This window comes from Pinus tabuliformis, chromosome 3_1, assembly GCF_031772625.1.
Source record: "Pinus tabuliformis cultivar Carrire ecotype Pingquan chromosome 3_1, CPIR1, whole genome shotgun sequence".
Lineage (NCBI taxonomy): Eukaryota > Viridiplantae > Streptophyta > Pinopsida > Pinales > Pinaceae > Pinus > Pinus tabuliformis.
The window spans coordinates 619163734-619187360 of NC_142301.1; positions in this window are offsets into that span (position 1 = coordinate 619163734).

The window sequence follows — 23627 nt, forward strand, 5'->3', positions numbered from 1 at the left end:
ACACTGTTTACTGCAGTTTCTTCTTGATTTCCGTGTAGTGTTTAATCTTCCATTGGAGTTACCAGACAAATGAAGGCGCAATCAGTACATGTATGCACCTCATCCAAGTAGTGGTGCTTGAAACATCTTAGCTTACAACAGTTTCAGTTTAGTTGTTAAGGTGGCTCTCAATCAAGTTACTAGTTAAGGCCACATACACAACATTCCAACGAGGACAAATTAATCTCCAAAATTCATTCACTCAGCAAAATTTATCAATGTTTAACCAAAACTTGTGCGCATAAAGGTTGTTCGGTCTCAAGCATACTTGTTGACATTTGAAGCAGGTTTTAATCAGCCAAGAGGGCTGCATTCTTTGTAAAGAATTGGAGAAATAGTGACAGAGTGCATCAATGGCCGGAGGTAAGTTTTCATGGGCATCCAGTTTTTACGATTCTTTACAATAAGTAATTATTCAGCATTAAGAATCGTTTCTTATCTAACATGGTAAAGTGGCAAAAATATGTTACGCTGAATGCTAATATTAAAAAAATTAAGAACAAAACAGCAAGTCTGCGGGGACTTACACTATGCGAGTTGCTCTTGTTTTATAATGGAATTGTAGTCTAGGCTTAGATTCATTTCCATGGCTTGTCACCTTTGCTGCATAAAAAATTGAAAATTCTTGGCCCTTATCTACATGCACACATGTGAAGATGTACCGATTTCTCTACGCATGTCTACCCTCTTGTGATATGGAGGCCTCTGTATGAAACACTAGTTTTATAAAGGATTTATAGTCGATACTTGGTTTTGTTACCATGGCTTTCCACGTATGCTTAAAAAACCTTTGGAAATCTTGGTCCTAATTTTCATTCATGTGTCTAAGGTTTGATTAATTTGTTTAATTTTGGGGACTTCATTTCCTTTTGTTACAATAATCGATTTTTCATTCATGTGTCTAAAGTTTGATTAATTTGTTTAATTTTGGGGACTTCATTTCCTTTTGTTACAATAATGGATGGGTTGTTTTGCACATTATAAATGTGATCAAGTGTTAAATGATGCTAGAATATTATAATGTTTATTTGTGATTTCCATGGACAATTTTGAGGATGAAAAATTATTTTAAAATTTAGAAACCTTCATGAATCTCATTGGTTTCTAATATACAAACTATAAAATGTTTAGTGATATTTTTGTAAAATTTTTCAAAGTTATAATGATTTTATATAGTCTCTATAAAATTTTGGCAATTTTTAAGGAAAAATAATTTTATCCTAAACAATTTTGGAAGGTCATTTTTAGAAAAATGAAAATTAGAGAATTTCTTTTTAAAAAAAGCGTGGAAAAGTAACCCATTTGCAAAAATATTAGCCATTAAATTGTTCCCCTAGTCACCTACATCATCTTTATAAATTATCATTAATGATAAAACCATATATTTATTTTTAAAAATCATATATTCAAATCTTTAAAAGTTAGATGATATACATCTCTATATATTAAATAGTTAAATTCTATATAAAAAAATTATCCATCAATTTAATGTGTTAAGAAAAGCATAGTCTAACTCATAGATGAAATGACCTTTTTCCATGAGATATTTTTGTTAAATTTTGCTTAAAATCTTATAGAGATTTTTAAAATTAGAAATTTAAGTTGTTTAATCTATAACTTTTGAGTGCCTTGAGAGTTTTTCAAAGAGTTCAATCCATTTATACATTCAAAAACATATTTTAAATTAAAAAAAAATCACAATCTTATTAAATACTGCATTACCAAATTTAACCCAAAAAATATCATTTAAGTATATTAGATAAACATGTCTATTAATAAAATAGTTAATGTTATTTATTAATATTACAACTTAGTTAATAGTTAATGTTATTTATTAATATTACAACTTAGTTGTTGTTTACGGTTAAAATATAATATTATATATAGTTTAGCTATAGATGCATCTCCCAGTCGTACTTGTTCATTGCATTTTGAGTGTATTATGCACATAAGACCTTTGAGTTGAACCTTAATTCTGAATTCATTCTATTTGTGTTAGTGATATTAAACTATTTTAACAAAAATACTGTTAAAATTGTTTTGGGCCACATTATTGAATAGTTGCGAATTATCCGTTCCATTATTTGAAAAGCCATACTAGTTTTTGTTCGCTGTCCCCGTGGGGCCCTGTCTCTTTATGCAAAAGATGATTCCATAAATATTTTCAGGATGAAGTGACTAAAGTTTGAGACGCAGATTGAATAGAATCTATTTTGTAAGGACGATACTTTATCCTGTTCAAATGAAAGAACATGCTGCTCTTTGCGCAAACAAGGATATAAAGCAGGCGTAATTAGAGATGATTTAGATTTCCAAATAAATAAATATAAAGTTATTTATGGAGGTTGAGGAATTGTTTGGATAATCAAAAGCAGTTGGAATTTGAGTAAAAAATTCAAAAAGTTTTGTAGATGTAATATTTGAATTATATTTTTATGATGGAATTAAATTTAGCATTATCAAAAGCCTCCAAAACACCTAGAATTATGAAATTTAACAACTTTTATTTAAATTTACAAAAATTTCTATAGAATTTTTTCAAAATATAACTAAAATTTCCATAACTTTTAATAAAAAAACATAATCATAGCACTACGGTAATTTCGTCCTATTTTATCAAAATGAAAACTTTAATTGGCAATGAGCTGGATACCGCGTTTCCCAAAATAAATCCGGAGATGTTTGTTTCTTTGTTTCTTTCAATTATTGCATTATGTATGATTACGTTATGAGAATGACGTTATGGAATCATTACGACTTTGCTTGAACGGACTGAAAAATAGCCATTGAGTTTTTCCACTCTTTTTCCAGTTGAAGTCTTTATCTGTTTTTAAATTCGTAGAATTTTGATTTTTGGGAATTTTATTTTCCGAATTGCATGTGTAGGTTCATGCTCTCTCTTCAACATGTTAATTTAAGTATTAAATCTAAAAAATGTTTGACAAATCCAACGTCAAAACGTTGCATTTTCATAAGCCAAACTTTTAACTCATCTAATAATATCATCATGTCTAATAAACCATCATGTCTAATAAACCTTAGTGGTTGTCAATCTTAAAAGAGCTTTAAACATATGTAAGAAAACCAAACCTAATCTAAGATATATTTTTAAGTTGTTATTCAAGCTATTCTTGATATCCTAAAAAATTTGGTAATGCCAAAATTGCAATGGAATAGGATAAGGGCAAAATTTAGGAACCATGAATTACCAAAAAGATTAATTTTTCCATAGAGCTAGGGATCTTCTTTAAAAATTTCATAATAATTAAAAGTCTTCACAATTGAATAATAACGAATTTTTTTATATCTATAAGATGACGGAAAATCTAGGAACCATGAATTATAAAAAGGATCAACTCTTTTCTAGAGTTAGGAATCCTCATTAAAAACTTCCTAATAATTTGTTGATGCTTAAACTTGTGCTTTGAGCCCTCGACTTGGAACTGAGTGGCGAGGTGATGGCTTTGGATATATCGGCTCCGGAACTGGATATGGAACTACAATTTCATTTGTTGTTTTGTGGAAATAAGTGAGAAACACTCCTAACATCAGTACTCACATACACTAAAAAGGAGTCTACAGATTGGATCTATTTCTAAATATCTAAATAGTAGTAATCGCGTATTATAACATAAGATCGCAGTGTTACTAGAAGGAAACCAGTGTTACTGACTTGGTGTCAACCTACCCGCTAGGAGGAGGGAGGGAGGTTGCTCAATATGCCATTGTCATAGGTGAGAGCATGACACAAAAGGAATGTTTGATAATGATGAATTTGTTAGTTCTTCTCTATCTAGTGCAGGTGCATATCTACCCATGCCGACTGGTGCCTACCCTCTTCGCCTATTCTATCCACTCGTACTTAGTTGCTTCTTTTGGGCTAGCCTGCTCTTCGATATCTTTTCCTAGGGGTGGTGGAGTTGACTCACTTCATACTCATAATAGTTAGTTGATTCGCCTCATAAATAAGTCAATAGTTAGCCGCCCAGACTTGGTAGCAAAGTGGGAATGGAAGAAAAGGCGAGTTAACATGGTTATTGTAGAGCCTAGAAAGGAACCTGGGAGAAACACATAAAGTCCATGTTATTTTTTTATGAGAAACAAGTCGGGTCACAGGATTAGCAGATTATATATGGCAATAAGAAGACCCAACCTACATTTGAACTATAGGATTAGCAGCTTATATATGGAAAGAAGAAGACACAACCTACATTTGAACTATAGTCTTTTTCTATGCACTCTTGATCTGCTAGGATTTGATTAAAATTTTACCAGCTTGCATTCCATTGCATCATTATGAATCTGAGCAATTTGGTTTCCACTGAGCTTTAGTGTGTGTATAATACTTCAGAAAGAGAGGACTACGTTGAAATGACCAGAGCAGAAAACTGTGAAGGTTCAAAGGTGACTAAGACACTTACTTGTTGGGCCTCTACAAATTGTAGCCTGAAAATTTTATAGGTGTCTCGAACGTTTGCCTCCGGTCGTGATACGTGCCAACCAAAAAGATGCATGTAACCATTCACGTTGTGGCTTGGTAAAGTGGCGAAAATATGTTAAGCTGCATGCTAATATTAAAAAAATTAAAAACAAAACAGCAAGTCTGCGGGGACTTACATTTTGCCAGTTGCTCTTGTTTTATAATGGAATTGTAGTCTAGGCTTAGATTCATTTCCATGGCTTGTCACCTTTGCTGCATAAAAATTTGAAAATTCTTGGCCCTTATCTACATGCACACATGTGAAGATGTACCGGTTTCTCTACACATGCCTACCCTCTTGTGATATGGAGGCCTCTGTATGAAACACTAGCTTTATAAAGGATTTATAGTCGATACTTGGTTTTGTTACCATGGCTTTCCACTTATGCTTAAAAAAACCTTTGGAAATCCTGGTCCTATTTGTCATTCATGTGTCTAAAGTTTGATTAATTCGTTTAATTTTGAGCACTTCATTTCCTTTTGTTACATTAGTTGATTTTTCATTTATGTGTCTAAAGTTTGATTAATTTGTTTAATTTTGGGGATTTCATTTCCTTTTGTTGCAATAATGGATGAGTTGTTTTGCACATTACAAATGTGATTAAGTGTTAAATGATGCTAGAATATTATAATGTTTATTTGTGATTTCCATGGAAAATTTTGAGGATGAAAAATTATCTTAAAATTTAGAAGATTTCATGAATCTCACTGGTTTCTAATATACAAACTATAAAATGTTTAGTGATATTTTTGTAAAATTTTTCAAAGTTATAGTAATTTTATATAGTCTCTATAAAATTTTGACAATTTCTAAGGAAAAATAATTTTATCCTAAACAATTTTGGAAGGTCATTTTTAGAAAAATGAAAATTAGAGAATTTCTTTTTGAAAAAAGCGTGGAAAAGTGGCCCATTTGCAAAAATATTAGCCATTAAATTGTTCCCCTAGTCACCTACATCATCTTTATAAATTATCATTAATCATAAAACCATATATTTATTTTTAAAAATCATATATTCAAATCTTTAAAAGTTATATGATATACATCTCTATATATTAAATAGTTAAATTCTATAAAAAAAAATTATCCATCAATTTAATGTGTTAAGAAAAGCATAGTCTAACTCATAGATGAAATGACCTTTTTCTATGAGATATTTTTGTTAAATTTTGCTTAAAATCTTATAGAGATTTTTAAAAATTATAAGTTTAAGTTGTTTAATCTATAACTTTTGAGTGTCTTGAGAGTTTTTCAAAGAGTTAAATACATTTATGCATTCAAAAACATATTTTAAATAAAATTAAAAAAATCACAATCTTATTAAAAACTACATTACCAAATTTAACTCAAAAATATCATTTACTTATATTAAATAAACATGTCTATTAATAAAATAGTTAATATTATTTATTAATATTACAACTTAATTGTTGTTTACGGTTAAAATATAATATTATATATAGTTTAGCTATAGATGCGTCACTCAGTCGTACTTGTTCATTGCATTTTGAGCGTATTATGCACATAAGACCTTTGAGTTGAACCTTAATTGTGAATTCATTCTATTTATGTTAGTCATATTAAACAATTTTAGCAAAAATACTTTAAAAATTGTACGGTGTTTAAATTGTTTTGTTTTGGGCCACATGAATAGTTGCGAATTATCCGTTCCATTATTTGAAAAGCCATACTAGTTTTTGTTGGCTGTCCCCGTGGGGCCCTGTCTCTTTATGCAAAAGATGATTCCATAAATATTGTCTGGATGAAGTGACTAAAGTTTGAGACGTAGATTGAATAGAATCTATTTTGTAAGGGCTATACTTATTATTTTCAGGATGAAGTGACTAAAGTTTGAGACGCAGATTGAATAGAATCTATTTTGTAAGGACGATACTTATTACGGTGTACTTTATCCTGTTCAAATGAAAGAACATGCTGCTCTTTGCGCAAACAAGGATATAAAGCAGGCGTAATTAGAGATGATTCGGATTTTTAAATAAATAAATATAAAGTTATTTATGGAGGTTGAGGAATTGTTTGGATAATCAAAAGTTATTGGAATCTGGATAAAAAAATTCAAAAAGTTTTGTAGATGCAATGTTTGAATTATGTTTTTATGGTGGAATTAGATTTAGCACTATCAAAAACCTCCAAAACACTTAAAATTATGAAATTTAACAGCTTTTATTTAAATTTAAAAAATCCCTATCAAATTTTTTCAAAATATGACTCGAATTTCCATAACTTTTAATTAAAAAACATAAACATATCATTACAGTACAGAAATGTCGTCCTATTTTATCATCAAAATGAAAACTTTAATTGGCAATGAGCCGGCTACCGCGTTTCCACCCCAAAAAAAAATAAAAAATCCGGAGATGTTTGTTTTTTTCGTTTCTTTCAATTATTGCATTATGTATGCTTACGTTATGAGAATGACGTTATGGAATCATTACGACTTTTGCTTCAACGGACTGAAAAATAGCCATTGAGTTTTTCCTCTCTTTTTCCAGTTGAAGTCTTTATCTGTTTTTAAATTCGTAGAATTTTGATTTTTGGGAATTTTATTTTCCGAATTGCATGTGTAAGTTCATGATCTCTCTTCAACATGTTAATTTAAATATTAAATCTTAAAAAATGTTTGACAAATCCAACGTCAAAACGTTGCATTTTCATAAGCCAAACTTTTAACTCATCTAATAATATCACCATGTCTAATAAACCTCAGCGGTTGTCAATCTTAAAAGAGATTTAAACCTATGTAAGAAAACCAAACCTAATCTAGTGAAGATATATTTTTAAGTTGTTATTCAAGCTATTCTTGATATCCTAAAAAATTGGTAATATCCTAAAAAATTGGTAATGCCAAAATTGCAATGGAATATCTATAGGATAAGGGCAAGATTTAGGAACCATGAATTATCAAAAAAGCTAGGGATCTTCCTTAAAAACTTCATAATAATTAAAAGTCTTCACAATTGAATAATAACAGAAAATCTAGGAACCATGAATTATAAAAAGGATCAACTCTTTTCTAGACTTAGGAATCCTCATTAAAAACTTCCTAATAATCAAAAGTCTTCACAATTGAATCGTAATGAAACTTTTAGAATAAAGAGATACATGGAGTAATATATGTTAGAATGCTTTACGGAGGTGAAAGTGATCCATTAATACATTGAGTTTGATGCTAGAAGCTAGAAACTATTGAATATGCAAAGTACATAGAGGATTAATAAAAAGAGGGTTGGATTCTAAACTTCATCTTGGACACATCCTAGATTGGAAACTCTTATAATTTCTCCATAGTATGAACATTAAGCAATAGAGGCTTTGAAGTGGCTAAAGTAGAAAGTTTGTTTTCTACTACATCCTTGAAACAAACTATTTTTTAGAATGAATATGGTATATTGCTTCGCTCCTCCAAGTAGACACAAAACCAAAGTGGCAATTATGTCTATGTATATGTTGTTTTCAGAAAACAAATAATTATTATCCAGTTTTTTTTGTTTCAAATATCATCATTGTTGGTCCATAACGATCCCCTTGCATGAGCTCTAGTTTGTGCTTTATATTTTCCACATAATCAATGGAGTTCACCTACAAGATAAAGCTTTTCCTTAGGAGACATTTGATTAGGAATTGAAATCTTGCTTTGATATTGTATGTTATCACCAAAACATTGTGCACCCAAATGCAGTAGCTAGGGCACTCAACACAAAATAATGGCTTGTATAAATACACTAGTGATTGTTGAAAGACATCAAAAAGAAATAAAAAAGAAAAGGTTCTAAAGGTTTACATTTAAAAAATCAAACCACACAAAGCCATCTCAACAGTTTTACACAAATCATCGTGGTTGTTTCTTCAAGAGCAGTGCAGATCCATAGAAGTGACATGTTAGTAATCCATGAGCCAAACCAAACTAAATTACAACCACTAGGTGAAAGGACAAGGTCAGGGAACTTAGTGTTGAGCCACTACACCATTGAAGTGGAATAAAGGAGCCTCCAAAGGAATCCCCTTGTCTCCCACTAGCTCACTCAAATGTCAAATCTCATCAATGAGACAAGTGGAGACAAAGCATGAACTTGGGACTATAAATATCACTACATTTGGGCAAAAAAAAAGTCATTGCAAAGTTATGTTGCCAAATTGTCCGATAATTAGCATTTCTTTTGGTTCATAGAACCCATGATTACAAAGATTTCAAAGGACTTCTTGAGGAGAGATTAGTTTTGCAAGGATAGGGAAAGAGATCTTCATTTATGAAAGCCATAGAGTCAATTCCCCCATCAAATCCTTTTAGTGTCTCTAGGATAATATTGCTTTGAATCAAGTAATAAAGAGATTTTTTACTACCCAACCTCCATTATTTATATTTTTTGTTATCTTTGTTTTTACATTCTAACTAGTCCTCTTATTTATATATGGTTGCTTTGTTTTTTCCTTTGTGTATTTTTCTTGCTAATCATTTGCTTGTTGGTTCTATGCATGGATCAAAAACCTTGTAATATATTGGATTTTGGTACGTCCTTGCTCCAAAAGACACACAACATTGTAAGTGTAACAACCCTGGTGAAAATTCCATGTAATAAAAGTTAATAAAGGAAAAAATAATAACTACGGTTGATGGGACACTTATTCCAAGCTGAATGTTAGCAAGACATCTTAGGGGGTGTTCATTTGATTGTTTATGGCTAAGGAAATTGGCAAAGGCAATGACTAAGTCATTGGAAAGGCAAAATGACATTTTTAGCACATTTATTTATGAAAATGATTGAAATTAGCAGAAAAGGGAGGTGAAAGGTCACAGGTTACATGTGAGAATGAAATTGAAGGAAAATAATGGAAAATGAAGAAAATAGAGGCCTCATTCATAAAAAGGCTTCTGAGGATCAATTGGTAACCTTTTGTGAATTGATTTTTGGAGCTCTCTCATTATTCCCTCTCTCTCTCTCTCTCACTCTTGGACATGTAGAGTTTTCTTGGAGCATTTTGGCATTGGAGTAAGAAAGGCAAAGAAGGAAAGAGGAAGCAAAGATCAAGCAAGCAAAGGGATGATCAAGCAGCTACAACAGGATTCATAGCAGGTATCAATTTGCATGTTTATTTTCCTTGCTAGATTTTCCATGCATGGTATTGGATGTGGTTCTTTTGTTGTTATGGCATGGGTTTTGCCAGGTGTGACAATTTTTTCAACCTAGCCTTGCCATTTTCGGATACACATGGTGTGACGGGGTTCTCATGTTTTGGTTGAGTTGGATTGCCATATGGATTCGAAGTTGAGTGGGGTGGATCTCCTAATGATAGAGCACATGGTCTAGTGGTGCCTGAGCCGGACTGTGGATCACAATAAAGCCACTGGCCTAGTGACCCTTGAGCCAGATTGTGGGTTGTCGTAAAGCCAGGATTGTGTTTCCTCGATGGGCCTAGAAATCCTTGCCAGTGAATGAGAAGATATACAGTAAATCCAAGAGCTGGTTTACTCTCTGTTGAGCATAGTAATCCCGAGTTTGTGATATGCGGTAAAGCCTAGAGATTGGGTCTCGGTTTAGGGCCTAGTGATCCGTTTTTGGATTGTAGTAAAGCCTGAGAGACTAGGAGACAGGAAAAGTCCTCATGATTTAGGTTCTAACCCCGTATAGAAATTACCTACGTATGAATTCTAAAACATAAAATAAACAATGGCTAGAGTATAAAACATAAAATAGATATACACGAAATTTTCCCCTAGATCCCAAAACTGGGACTAACAGATTGATTTTTCATTATATTCCTTTCAATGTTACAATACATATATATATATGTCAAAACATCCATAAACCCCAATCCATTAACCGTAGATTAGAACATATCCCTAGTTCCCTTGAGTGGATCTACAAAATACCATTGAAAGGAAACCATCATGCCTAAAACCATGTGTGATAACCATGCACAAAACCTTAGGTAGGTCCGCCCACCTACTATAGGGTCCAAAAAAAAAAAATCCCTCGGGGCACTGCCCTGGACCGCGTAGAGGGGGGCTACCGCCCCACTCAAACCCCCCCAAAATGGGGGGCTGCCGCCCCCCCTGTGACCCACCTGCTGTGTCCACCACAATGAATGATCCAGGTGGATATTGGTGGCCACCCACCAAGTCCACTTGGACCCCCACCATTGTTTCTTTTGGCTTTTCAGTTTCCTTAATTGTAGCACAATTTACTATGTTTAGCAGTTTTTCGGTTCCTAAACTTCCGAAGCCATTTTGAGGCCATGAACGACTATTTTTGGGAAAACTAGGAGCAACATGGGTCCATGGACTGATGTTGCTCTTCCCAAAGTTGCATTTCTTGGATAGATCTTTCTAACAAGATATTGTGCGTGTAAAACAGATATCATATGCCAAAGTTACGACCCTGGGAAGTTGACTTACCAATTTACCCAAACAGGGCCCACAGTGTGGCGTTTCATATTCTAGGGTTAGGTTTTTGGATGTTTAGGGTTCTCCATTGTTTCTCAACAATAAATAGGCCTTTGAGCCTCATTGTAACATAGTTCAGAGGCATGTAGCCACCACATCTCTTCTCAGAGATAAGCTACCATCGCCCTAGCTAGTTTATTTCTATTTCTGTTTGTAAGCATATTTCAGTATTTTACAGTAATGAAATGAAGTATTATTCCTGCTGCATCTCTATATGTATGGTTATATCTGTAATTTGTTGCATTCCTGTTTAAATCCGGATCAATGGTATCAGAGCAGTCTGCTCTTTCTCTGTTTTTCCTTTCATGTCCCCAACGAGGTTGGGATATAAGGAGTTAGGGCTTAAACTGGTCGAACCTTTACAAGACCAGCCACGTAAATCCCGACTGCCTCCCATGGTGGATGAAAAGAAAGACGAGGGGGCAAGAGATCCTATCAAAATCTTGCTCGAAGAGGCCCTCGAGCGATAAAGGAACGCGATGATGGACAACTTTGCCCAGATCTTTCGGCGGCTACCCAAGGGCGACAAATCTACTTCCAGCAGCTACTCTGGAAGTGCCACACCCTTTAAGGTACAAGTAAACTCTGACATTCCCATATTTGAGGGTTGGATAGATGCAAACGCTGTAGATAAATGGTTAAATAAACTAGAAGGGTATTTTTCTGTTCATAATTTTTCCGGCTGGGAAAACATTACTTTCGCTCTTCTCAAAGTTTCCCCCCACGTCAAGGACTGGTGGGAAACCTACTGTGAGCAGAAGGATGAAAGTATGGCCTCACTGTTTTTAGTTGCACCCACTTGGGATTCATTCCGGACTGCCATCAAGGAGCAGTACTACCTTGTCGGAAGCTATGCGGATCAATACATAAAGTGGACCACGTGAAGGCAGGGAAGGGACCAAGACGTGCTAGATTTTACCAATATTTTCCATACCCTTTGCACATAGTTGGGTATGAAGGATTCAGAGTAGCATTTGGTACTCAAATACCACGACTGCCTGCACAAGTACATCTAGGAAGAAATATAATTCCTAAACATCTCCTCGCTTGGTATGACATATAGATATGTCGTCAAGATTAAGAAAAAGTTTAAACAGAAGAAGCAAGACTTTGGATATGTGAATCCGAACCAAGGGAAAGGTGCCCCCAAACCGTAGAACAAAGGAAAAATCCATGGTGGGGCGGCCCAAGGCAACTCGCCAAAGATGCAAGAAAAGAACATCGCCACGAAGCCGAAAAATGACATGGGAAAGTGGTGTGAGTTCCATAAAAGCTCCACTCACAACACAAGTGAGTGTAGCGCAAAGCAGTCACTGGTGGACGAGCTAAGGGTTTCAGAATCAGATGCATGTTCTGACTCTGAGTCAAAACCTAACAAGGGGAATGACAAAGGGAACCAGATTATCGATGCAGAGCCCAACCCCATTTTTGCCACCACGAAGATCCAAAAGGAGGAACCTGAAGATCCAGAGGAGGAGGATCGTCTCTTCCACTCCCAGATGTGGGTAAAGGGCTACCCGCTATAGTTCATTGTCGACAACAGGAGCCAAAAGAACCTCATTTCGGCAGAGGTCATGAAGCAGCTAGGCTTACTGACCACAACACATCCACAAACATACACCATCGGGTGGCTTCACCAAGGATGGGATCTTTGCGTAAGCAAATAGTGTCACCTTCCATACAACATCAAATCCTTCACGGATGAGGTATTGTGTGACGTTGCTCCCCATCTATTATTAGGACAACCATTCTTGTGGAAGCAACATGATGTGTATGAATCAAGGCCCCATGTTGTTATTGTTATTTTGAAAAATACGTTGTACATGACATCAGAGGTAGCACCGCCTACCGCCATCTCTTTGGTTACTACAAAACAATGCAGTAAGCTCATTTCCAAAACCAGGAAATTTGTTTTCTTGATGATATGCCCTCAAGGGAAGAAGAAGACGGTGGCCACGACCTCCAAACAGGGCCCCTCTGCACGACAACTTCAGATGGACACGGTCGTGTAGGAGTATGAGGACATCTCCACCTCCCTCGTAGGGGTTCCTCTGCACTGTCAGGTCAAGCACTCCATCGATCTGACCCCAGGTGCACCGCTGCCCAATGGACCTATCTATTGGCGCTTCGTGTCAGAGAATGATGAAATCAAGTGGCAGATTCAGGAGCTGTTGTAGAAAGGTCACATCAGTCTAAGTTCATCGCCCTGTGGGAGCCCGATCGTCTTGGTACAGAAGAAGGATGGGACTTGGAGACTCTCTATTGACTATTAGGCGCTGAACAAGATCACTGTCCATAATAGGTACCCGATCCCATGGATTGATGAACTCCTAGACCAACTGAAGGGGGAAAAATATTTTAGCAAGATCGATTTGAAGTCAGGATATCACTAGGTACCAATCGAACCCTACGATGTGTGGAAGACTTCCTTCAAAGCCAAGGAGGGCCTTTTCGAATGGTTGGTTATGCCTTTCGGATTGACGAATGCTCCTGCAACCTTCATGAGGCTAATGGATGACATCTTATGGCCATTAACCAACACATTTCTAGTGGTATACTTGGATGAAATCCTGATCTTTAGCCAGAGTTGGGAAGAGCACCTCCACCACATTCGATAAGTTCTCCAAACACTGCGGCAACACAAGTTATGTGCCAATTTGGAGAAATGCACTTTTGGCATGACCAAGGTTCAGTATCTAGGATACATTATTGATGAATGGGGGGTGCATGTGGATCTAGCCAAAATCCAAGTCATTCGGGATTGGCTATCTCCAACCACTCTGATAGAGCTCCACAACTTTCTAGGTCTTTCCAACTTCTACCGTAGGTTCGTGTTGGGATTTTCTCATATCACTTGGCCCTTGAGTCAAGTCTGTAGGAATTTACAGGGTAAGTTCCTCAGAAAGAACACCAAAAGGACACCGCTCACAACCAGATCACAGATCAATACACCAGTATTTTTGACGTGGTTAAAACCCTCAAAGAGGGAAACAATCCACGACCTGAGCCAACGCGGCCACTTCAGGCAATTTATTAATCAAAGAATGAAAATTTACATAAGCTTCTCTCATGCATGGATTACCCTACAAATGACCCTCCATGCGCTTTAAATAGAATTCATGGACCAATCGGGTGTCAAGCCACGGATCAAGTGTCGGTAATACCGAGGAGAGAATGAACCGTCGGATCACTACATATCGTGACCGTCGGATTGTAAGTTACAAACTGTACAACGGTAAAGAAACACACTTTACCTAACTCTATACTAGACCAAGTTGTACTTAACTATTTCCTATGTGTCGGAATATCCTAACATCCCCCCTTAAGAACAACTTGGGATAGGATTGAAGGATTTACAAATATGACACAATAGGAGAAGGAAGGAGGCACTAGAGCCTATCCCCCCTTAGTGACAACTTCCTGAACTCCAACCATAAATCGAAGTTTAGTGAACTTCGCCTCTGTGAGAGCCTTTGTGAAGATGTCTGCAACTTGATCATTTGTTGAACAATATTGTACTTCAAGAACATGGTCATGAATGAGTTTTCTGATGAAGTGCATGTGTAGTTCAATGTGTTTGCTGTGCTGATGTTGGACTGGATCTTTGCATAGCTGAATGGCACTTTGATTATCACACCAAAGTGTAGTCGGATGCTGCTGCTCAAAGCCAAACTCTGATAGGATCTGACGAAGCCACAAGGCTTCCTTACTAGCTTCCACGGCACCACGATACTCTGCTTCTGCTGACGAAAGAGAAATGGCACCCTGTTTCTTACAAGCCCATGTAATAGGTCCTGAACCAAGAGTGAAGACATAACCGGCAGTAGACTTCCGATCATCATGGTCACCAGCCCAATCGGAATCAGTGAAACCAACCAATAAAGGAGATGCTTTGGCACTGTAATGAATCCCAAACTGAACTGTACCTCGAACATAATGAAGTATTCTTTTAGCTGCTTTCCAATGACTTTCACGGGTGTTTTGCATGAACCGAGCAACAAGGCCAACAACAAAGGAAAGGTCAGGACGAGTATGGGTTAGAAACAAAAGTTTTCCTACAAGTTGACGGTATAAGGTAGCATCAACTTCAGGAGAAGTACAAGTGACTGAGAGTTTGACTCCAGACTGAAAGGGAGAAGGGGCTGGCTTACAGTCTTCCATGTGAAAATGACGTAGAATATCACAAGCATACTTGGACTGGGAAAGGGAAATACCCTCCTTGGATTGCAAGACTTGAAGACCGAGAAAATAGTGTAAGTGTCCTAAGTCTGTCATTTCAAATTTCCTTTTGAGGCTAGACTTCACATGGTTTATAAGGTTGGGATCACTACCAGTAAGGATAAGATCATCAACATAAAGAACAAGGATGATAAGAGAGTTGCCCACTTTCTTGGTGTAGACAGTATTGTCAGAATGACACCTAGAAAAGCCAGATTCTAAAAGAAAGCTATCCATTTTGGCATACCAAGCCCGAGGAGCTTGCTTGAGACCATAAAGGGATTTCTTAAGTCGACAAACAAGGCTGGAGTCTGTTTGTATGAAGCCAATGGGTTGTTCCATATAGATTTCTTCATGCAAGTCCCCATGCAAGAAGGCAGATTTAACATCCATCTGATGGACTTCCCATTTGAAAGAGGCAGCAAGGGAAAGAACAAGGCGGATAGAGTTCATTTTGGCAACAGGGGAGAAGGTTTTAGTGTAGTCAATGCCTTCAACCTGTGAAAAGCCCTTAGCAACAAGACGAGCTTTATGTTTATCAACTTTTCCATCTGGTCCATACTTGGTTCTGTAAACCCATTTGCATCTAACAAGTTTTCGTCCCTTTGGTAAAGGAACAAGATCCCATGTATCATTTGCCAATAATGAATGATATTCTTCATTCATAGCTGCTTCCCAATCTGGATGACTTGAAGCTTCTGCAAAGGTGTCAGGATCATAATTTACTGGAGCTTGAGCCAGTAAAGAAGAGGCTCTCTCGAACTGAGAACGTGTGCGTCGCTGATCTGTAGGATCACCGGCAAGATCACATGCTGCATCTCGAGTAGCACGAACCCATTTTGGAAGCTTAGGAGCTGAAGGAGGATCCTGAGATGGTGGGGGAGGATTGTCATCCTCACTTTCATCATCTGAAGAAGAAATGTTTTCAAAGGTAGAAGAGATAGGGAGAGGTGGCACATCCGCCGGACTAGGCTCGCAGGCCGATAAATTTTCATCAAATTTTACATCTCTTCTAATGATAACATTTTTGGACTTAAATGGAATAAGTCTATAGCCTTTGACATCTTCAGAATATCCAACAAAAGTACATTTTTCACTCTTAGGTTCTAAAGCTTTATGCTTTTCATCTGGAATATGGGCCCACGCTTCACTTCCAAAAACACGAAAGTGACTTACATCTGGTTTGATTGAGCTCCATGCTTCTTCTGGAGTGATATTCTTTAAAGCCTTAGTAGGAGTGCGATTTATTATGTAATTTGCACAGTTAATTGCTTCTACCCAAAAACTAAGACCAAGTCCTTTAGATTGTAGCATACAATTAGCCATTTCCTTTAAGGTGCGATTATTCCTTTCAGCTACACCATTTTGTTGTGGAGTATATGGAACAGTATGTTGCATTTGAATTCCATTCTCAGTGCAATAGTTGATGAATGTGTTTTTAACATATTCTTCGCCATTATCAGATCTTAACTTAAGAATTTGATGTCCAGATTGTTTTTCAACAAAGGCCTTGAAGGCCAAAAAAGTGTTAAATACTTCACTCTTGAGTTTTAAGAAGTATACCCAAGTGCGTCTGGAGAAATCATCAATGAAAGTTAAGAAATACTTGCAACCAGAGAATGACACAACTGGAAGTGGACCACATAAATCACTATGCACAAGCTGTAAAGGGGCTGAGGCGTGCCAAGAGGCATGTTTTTCAAAATTGTCCCGATGATGTTTTCCAAGTACACATCCGGAACAAACACCATCTCTGCAAGATACCATAGGAAGACCTGTCACCATATTTTCTTTACATAGATGCTGAAGGGAGCGATAGTTTAAGTGACCAAATCGCTCATGCCAAAGTTTGCTCACTTCATCGTTATGAGCAACAAATACTGAGGGAAGATTTGATGACCCAAAGTTGTGAAACTTATACAACCTTGTAGAATCATCAGCAATGCCAGTAGCCAAAATCTGTTTAGGATCTTTTAAGTCCTTGATTACAACATCATGAGGTGAAAATTCAACGATTTTACCTTCACCTGAATGAGTTATCTGATAGACAGATAGAAGGTTGCAGGATAAGGTTGGAACACATAATACATCATTAAACTGACCATTGTCTAGATGAACAGTTCCAGTCCCTACAACATTAAGAGATCTATCATCACCAACATATATATTTTTGGTGTTACAATCATTTAAAGAAGAAAACATGGCTTTGTTTTTGGCCATGTGATAAGAAGATCCAGAATCAATGAGCCACTCATGAGAATGAGAAGAAGAAAATACATTTAATGCATAACCAGACCGAGATGATTGACAACCACATGCAGAAAGTGCCATTCCTGAAGATGAAGTTGAAGTTGAAGATTGCCCCAAATGGATGTTATGCTTCTTCATTGCTGCTTCCAAGGCTTCCATCTTCTTAAAGAATTTTGATTCTAAGTGCCCATCTCGATTACAAAAATTGCAATGTCTGTCAGTCTTCTTCCATTTGTTTTTATTGGTCTTATCATTTTGCTGAAATGGTCTTTCATTTTGAGGTTGAGTTTTCTTAGGACCCTTGTTTGGTTTAGGACCATTCCTTTTAGGATATGACTTTTTAGGATTCTTTGAAATTGGTTGCTGCTGGGCGGCTAACGCTTTCTTGGAAGAGTTTCCAAGATTAAGAAGACCAAGGTGTAAGAGTTTTTCTTGTTCTCTTATCAAAGAATCACAAAAAGAGTCAAAGGAAGGGGGCTTGTAGTCTTTTCCTTGAGAAATGAAGGCTTCTCTTGTAGAATGGAAGGTGGAAACAAATACAGAGTAGGCTGGTCCCAACTTAGTAAGGATGGAATAAATAAGGTTACTATCTTCTTTCTTAACCTTAACACCTTCCAAAAGATATCTAAGGGTCTTGAACTTAGACAAGAAATCTTCAATGCAAGAAAAATTATTAGGGTCCAATGTAAGCAACTCATTTTCAAGTTGATGGGCTCTAATTTCATTTTTAATCCCAAAAACTTTATTGATTTGTTCCATTACTTCATGAGGAGTTTCAAGTTCTGCAATATGGAATCTAAGATCTGGAGAAATAGACATCCCTATCAAACCACGTGCTTGATCTTGTCTATTTTCCCATTTAGCAGCCTTGTCTTCATCTTTCGGTTTCTTTTCTTGGCCTGTGGCTATTCGGTAGAGACCTTTACTTCTAAGTAAATCCTCCATGTAGGACAACCATTGGAAGTAGTTGGTGCTGTCAAGGGTAACTTGGTATTGACTTTCCATTTCAATAGAAAATTAAGCTGAAGATGCTGAAAGTAAGTGTTCCAATGGATAGATCTCGAAAAATTAGGCTGGTTTAAAAAAAACGGCTCTGAAAAAGGCTTCCGGATGAAGAAGTTATGGCTTTTTGAAAAAAAAGTTGTTGAAGTTGCCGACAAAGTGCGGGAATGTGCGGAAATGAAAAAGTCCGCCCCCACAAAATGGAGACTTGAACCCAAGACCTCTACTCTCTTAAAATAGCTTTGAACCAATTGATCTATACAAAAAATTTGAGAGAGAGAGAGAGAGAGGGGGGGGGGCTTTGGGTTGCGTGCTTGCTACAAAACAAAAAACACAAAACCCAACATGGACATGCAAAGAAAACGAACCTTATGGCTCGAAGTTAGCTTTACCCAAAAAACTAAATATTTTCAAAAATTGAACCTTGCGGCTCAAAGTTAGCTTTAGCTGAAAAACTAAATATTTTTCTCAATGTTTCTGATTTTCCGAGATCACACTAAGGTGCAGGGAAAAGAGCATACGCATGAGAAAAATCCTTCCTTTCTGTTTCTGATTTGCCCAGATCGCACAGAGTCGCAGGGCAAAGAGCATACGCAGAAATGAAAGGTATAGATCTGGTTAAAAAAAAAAGGTAAATAAACCGAAACCGAAATAAGCAGAGAGAAAATAACAGTAAACTGCAAATAAAGACTGTATACCTCCAGATCTTAAAAATGACGCAGCTAGGGCTACCGGAAACCTTTTCGCGTGAAACGAAAGGGGTTCCTCACTGGAACAGATGCTCCGAACACAACAGAGCAGTCCTCTCGGCCCGAAAGCAGTCAGAAACAGCATATCTAGGAAACGACAGTCGGATGCAGTTCTACCGGCTTCAGATTTGGATCACCAACGGACGCGGCCCTCAAATTGCTCTGATACCATGTAGGAATTTACAGGGTAAGTTCCTCAGAAAGAACACCAAAAGGACACCACTCACAACCAGATCACAGATCAATACACCAATATTTTTGACGTGGTTAAAACCCTCAAAGAGGGAAACAGTCCACGGCCTGAGCCAACGCGACCACTTCAGGCAATTTATTAATCAAAGAATGAAAATTTACATAAGCTTCTCTCATGCACGGATTACCCTACAAATGACCCTCCATGCGCTTTAAATAGAATTCATGGACCAATCGGGTGTCAAGCCACGGATCAAGTGTTGGTAATACCGAGGAGAGAATGAACCGTCGGATCACTACATATCGTGACCGTCGGATTGTAAGTTACAAAATGTACAACGGTAAAGAAACACACTTTACCTAACTCTATACCTAACTCTATACTAGACCAAGTTGTACTTAACTATTTCCTATGTGTCGGAATATCCTAACAAAGTCACTAAGGGAGGAGCAAAAGAAAATTTCTTTTGGTCTGAATCTCAACAGAAGGCATTCACAAAGTTGAAATATCACCTCTGATCAGCACCAGTGATCGCATTAGCATACTTGCAACAACCATTTGAGGTCGAGAGAGATGCCTCTGACTATGCTATTCGGGTAGTCCTTACTCAACATGGGCATCTAGTGGCATATCATAGTGAGACACTTTCAGACACAGTCCGAAAGTATCCAACTTATGACAAAGAGATGTATTCCATTGCGTAGGCCTACCGACAATGGAAGCTTTACATTTTGGGGAAGGAAACGGTCATCCACACAGACCACTGACCACTGCAGTTCATACAGACCCAAGGGAAATTGCTGAATGGTTGTCATCAGAAGTGGTCCACATACCTACAACAGTTCCATTTGAATATCAAGTATAAGAAGGGCAGCACCAATAATGTTGCAGATTGCCTAAGTGGACCACCGATCATGGCATTAACCACCGTGCTCAACTCTTATGGGCACGAGACTTCCGATTGGCCACTTCTCTAAAAAAGTGACCCAGAATTCTGCCACACACACTAGACACTCTTGGAGGGTCAGCATGTTCCAGATTTTCACCTCTAGGATACCTTGTTATGCCACCTGGGTCACCTTTGTGTTCCTTCAAGCGAGCGTGCCAAGATGATTTGGGAAGCACACTATAGTCAAGCTACTAGGCATTTCGGGGTTGAGAAAATAGTGGGAGTGCTGCAGAAGTATTTCTATTGGCTGAATCTTCGAAAGGATGTCGAGAATTACATCAGATCATGCACTGCCTGCGCCATTGCCAAACTGACCATCAAGAAGCAAGGCCTCTATACCCCACTGCCTACCCCTAATCGACCTTGGGAATCCATCTCCACGGATTACATGTCGGGCCTTCCTTCTACTAAGCATGGAAACGACTGTGTTTTTGTGGTTGTTGACAGGTTCTCGAAGATGGTCATTATGGCGTCCTGCAAGAAGAATATCATAGCAGAAGCCACTACTAAACTCTTCTTTGAACGAGTATGGGTACACTTTGGGATCCCACAGTCTATCATCTCAGATCGGGATAGCAGGTTCCTTAGTACATTTTGGTCCAGTCTCTAGTCGATGCTGGACACCAAACTCACTATGTCCACAACCTTCCATCCTCAAACTGATGGCCAGACAGACGTTGTGAATATGATGATTGTACACATTCTGCACATGTACAAATCAAAGAATCCACGCACATGGGATGAGAGCTTCCCCTATGTTCAACACAGATACAACCGAGCTCTCCACAGCTCGACTGGCCACAACCCTTTTCAGGTGGGCTTGGGATTCCAGCCACTATGTCCCATTGATGTGGCCACACCAATTGCAGCTACTCATGTAGATTTGGCTCATGTCCAGTCCGAAACAGATAAGCAAACAACTTCATTGAGCACATCCAACATATTCACCAGTAGGTCCACGACATTTTGGAGAAATCAAATGCCAAGTACAAGAAGTGACATGATCAACATCGAGTTCCACACAAGTTTCAGGTGGGCGACAAAGTTTGGTTGCATTTGTAAAAGGAACGCCTTATCAGAGCCTATAAGAAACTCAGACCACTCCGATATGGTCCTTACGCCACTACCAAGGTTTTGGGAGACAATGCATTTGAGCTCAGCATTCCCCCATTCCTTGGCCTGCACCCAGTGTTCAATGTGGACTGCCTTCAGCCATACTTTCCACTATTACTAGACACATCCGACATTGCAGAACAGTTGACACCCACAGAGTTAAATCTAGATTGCATGGAACAAGCTGCAACTGATCCGATCATGGACACATAGATCAAGAACACTCACCAGCAGAATATCCAACTGTATCGAATTGTCAAAGCAGGCCAACTCCTTCACCAGGGCAAGTGGCTCACCAGGGACCAAGTTCAACAGAAGTTTCCTCATATCATGGAAGAACTCAATGCAATGGGGACCATTGCTTCCTAAGGGGGGGAGGAATGATCCAGGTGAATATTGGTGGCCACCCACCAAGTCCACTTGGACCCCCACCATTGTTTCTTTCAGCTTTTCAGTTTCCTTAATTGTAGCACAGTTTACTATTTTTAGCAGTTTTTCGGGTCCTGAACTTGTACAGCGATTTTGAGGTCCTAAACGACGTTTTTTGGGAAAACTGGGAGAAACATGGGTCCATGGACCATGTTAACATGTTGCTCTTCCCAAAGTTGTAGCTCTCAGATAGATATTTCTAACGAGATATTGTGCATGTCAAACGGAGAACGTATGCCAAAGTTACGACCCTGGGAAGTTGATGTACCAATTTACCCAAACAGGACCCACAGTTTGGTGTTTCATCTTCTAGGGTTAGTTTTTTAGATGTTTAGGGTTCTCCATTATTTCTTAACAATAAATAGGCCTTCGAGCCTCATTGTAACACAGTTCAGAGGCATGTAGCTGCCACATATCTTCTCAGAGATAAGTTACCATCGCCCTAGCTAGTTTATTTCCGTTTCTGTGTGTAAGCATATTTTTGTATTTTATAGTAATAAAATGAAGTATTATTCCTGCTGCATCTCTATATGTATGGTTATATCTATAATTTTTTGCGTTCTTTTTAAAATCTGGATCAACGAACAGGGGGTCTTGTTGCCCCCCGTGTGACCCGCCGCGCATGGGACTAGTTGTGGAAAGAATATAACACACAACGAACAATGGTCTAGGTGGGGAAATTTGATGGCATTCATGCTTGTTTATCTTAGTGATCAGATGGAGATCATGGTAAATCCTATTATGATGTGCATTGTGTTGGCCTAGTGATCTAGGATGGATTATGATAAAGCCTGGTTTCTATTGATGAGGGTGAGGTGGTTTAGTCTTGGTATGCCTTGGTTGGTTCTTTTGGTTTGAGTCCCACATTCATGCTTGGAATATGGTGCGGGGTTGAATGACTGAAGAGATATTTGGCTCAACCATTCTATGGTCGGGTGGAACGTGGAAGTCCCATCCCGGGTTTGGTATTTTCATCGTTAATGAAAGGTTATTTCTTCTTTATTTCTATGAGAATTTTAATGGATTATATGTGGTCTATATGGTTGTACTTTCATGAATATTTCTGTTTTTATTATGATGGTTATATGTGTGTTTTGTGACAACAACTATGTATGGCTCTTAGCATGTTTTTACTCTAAATGAATGGATAATGTATCTATGGCCCAATAGATGATAATGCAGCAAATGACATGAGGGAATAATGGTTCATAGTGATTCTTAGATAAGTATGAGATCCCTACACTTAATTATGTTGTTTACAACTATAGGTTACATGTTGATGATATGTTTAACAAAATGCCTCGCATGGCTATTAGGGGTTTGATTAATCTTTTGTTCAACTTATTGCTTTTGCATCATTGTTTTCCTATTCTTTTACTGTTACTGAGTTATTATTCCATTGTGGGCAGCGACCTGGTCTCTGGGCCTGAAAAAGTGGCTCAAATCCCGCGATTGTTGGCATAACACTTACGAATTTAGTCTCTAGTCGCTAGTAGGCAAGCCTGTGAGAGCAAATTTGGGTTTCTAGACACTCTTTGGCCTATATCATACGAGAGACTGAGGTCTAAGATGTCCAGAACATCAATGGGACCCAAGGACAGGATGTCTCAGTGGCTGACATGTCTCCTAAGGGTTATGTTGCTGACGTGGATAGGTTGGTTGATGTGTTTCGTTGATTCCACTTCCTTAAGGTCACATAGGAGGTCGAATCCAATGATAGTATCCTCTCGTCACCTGTTTA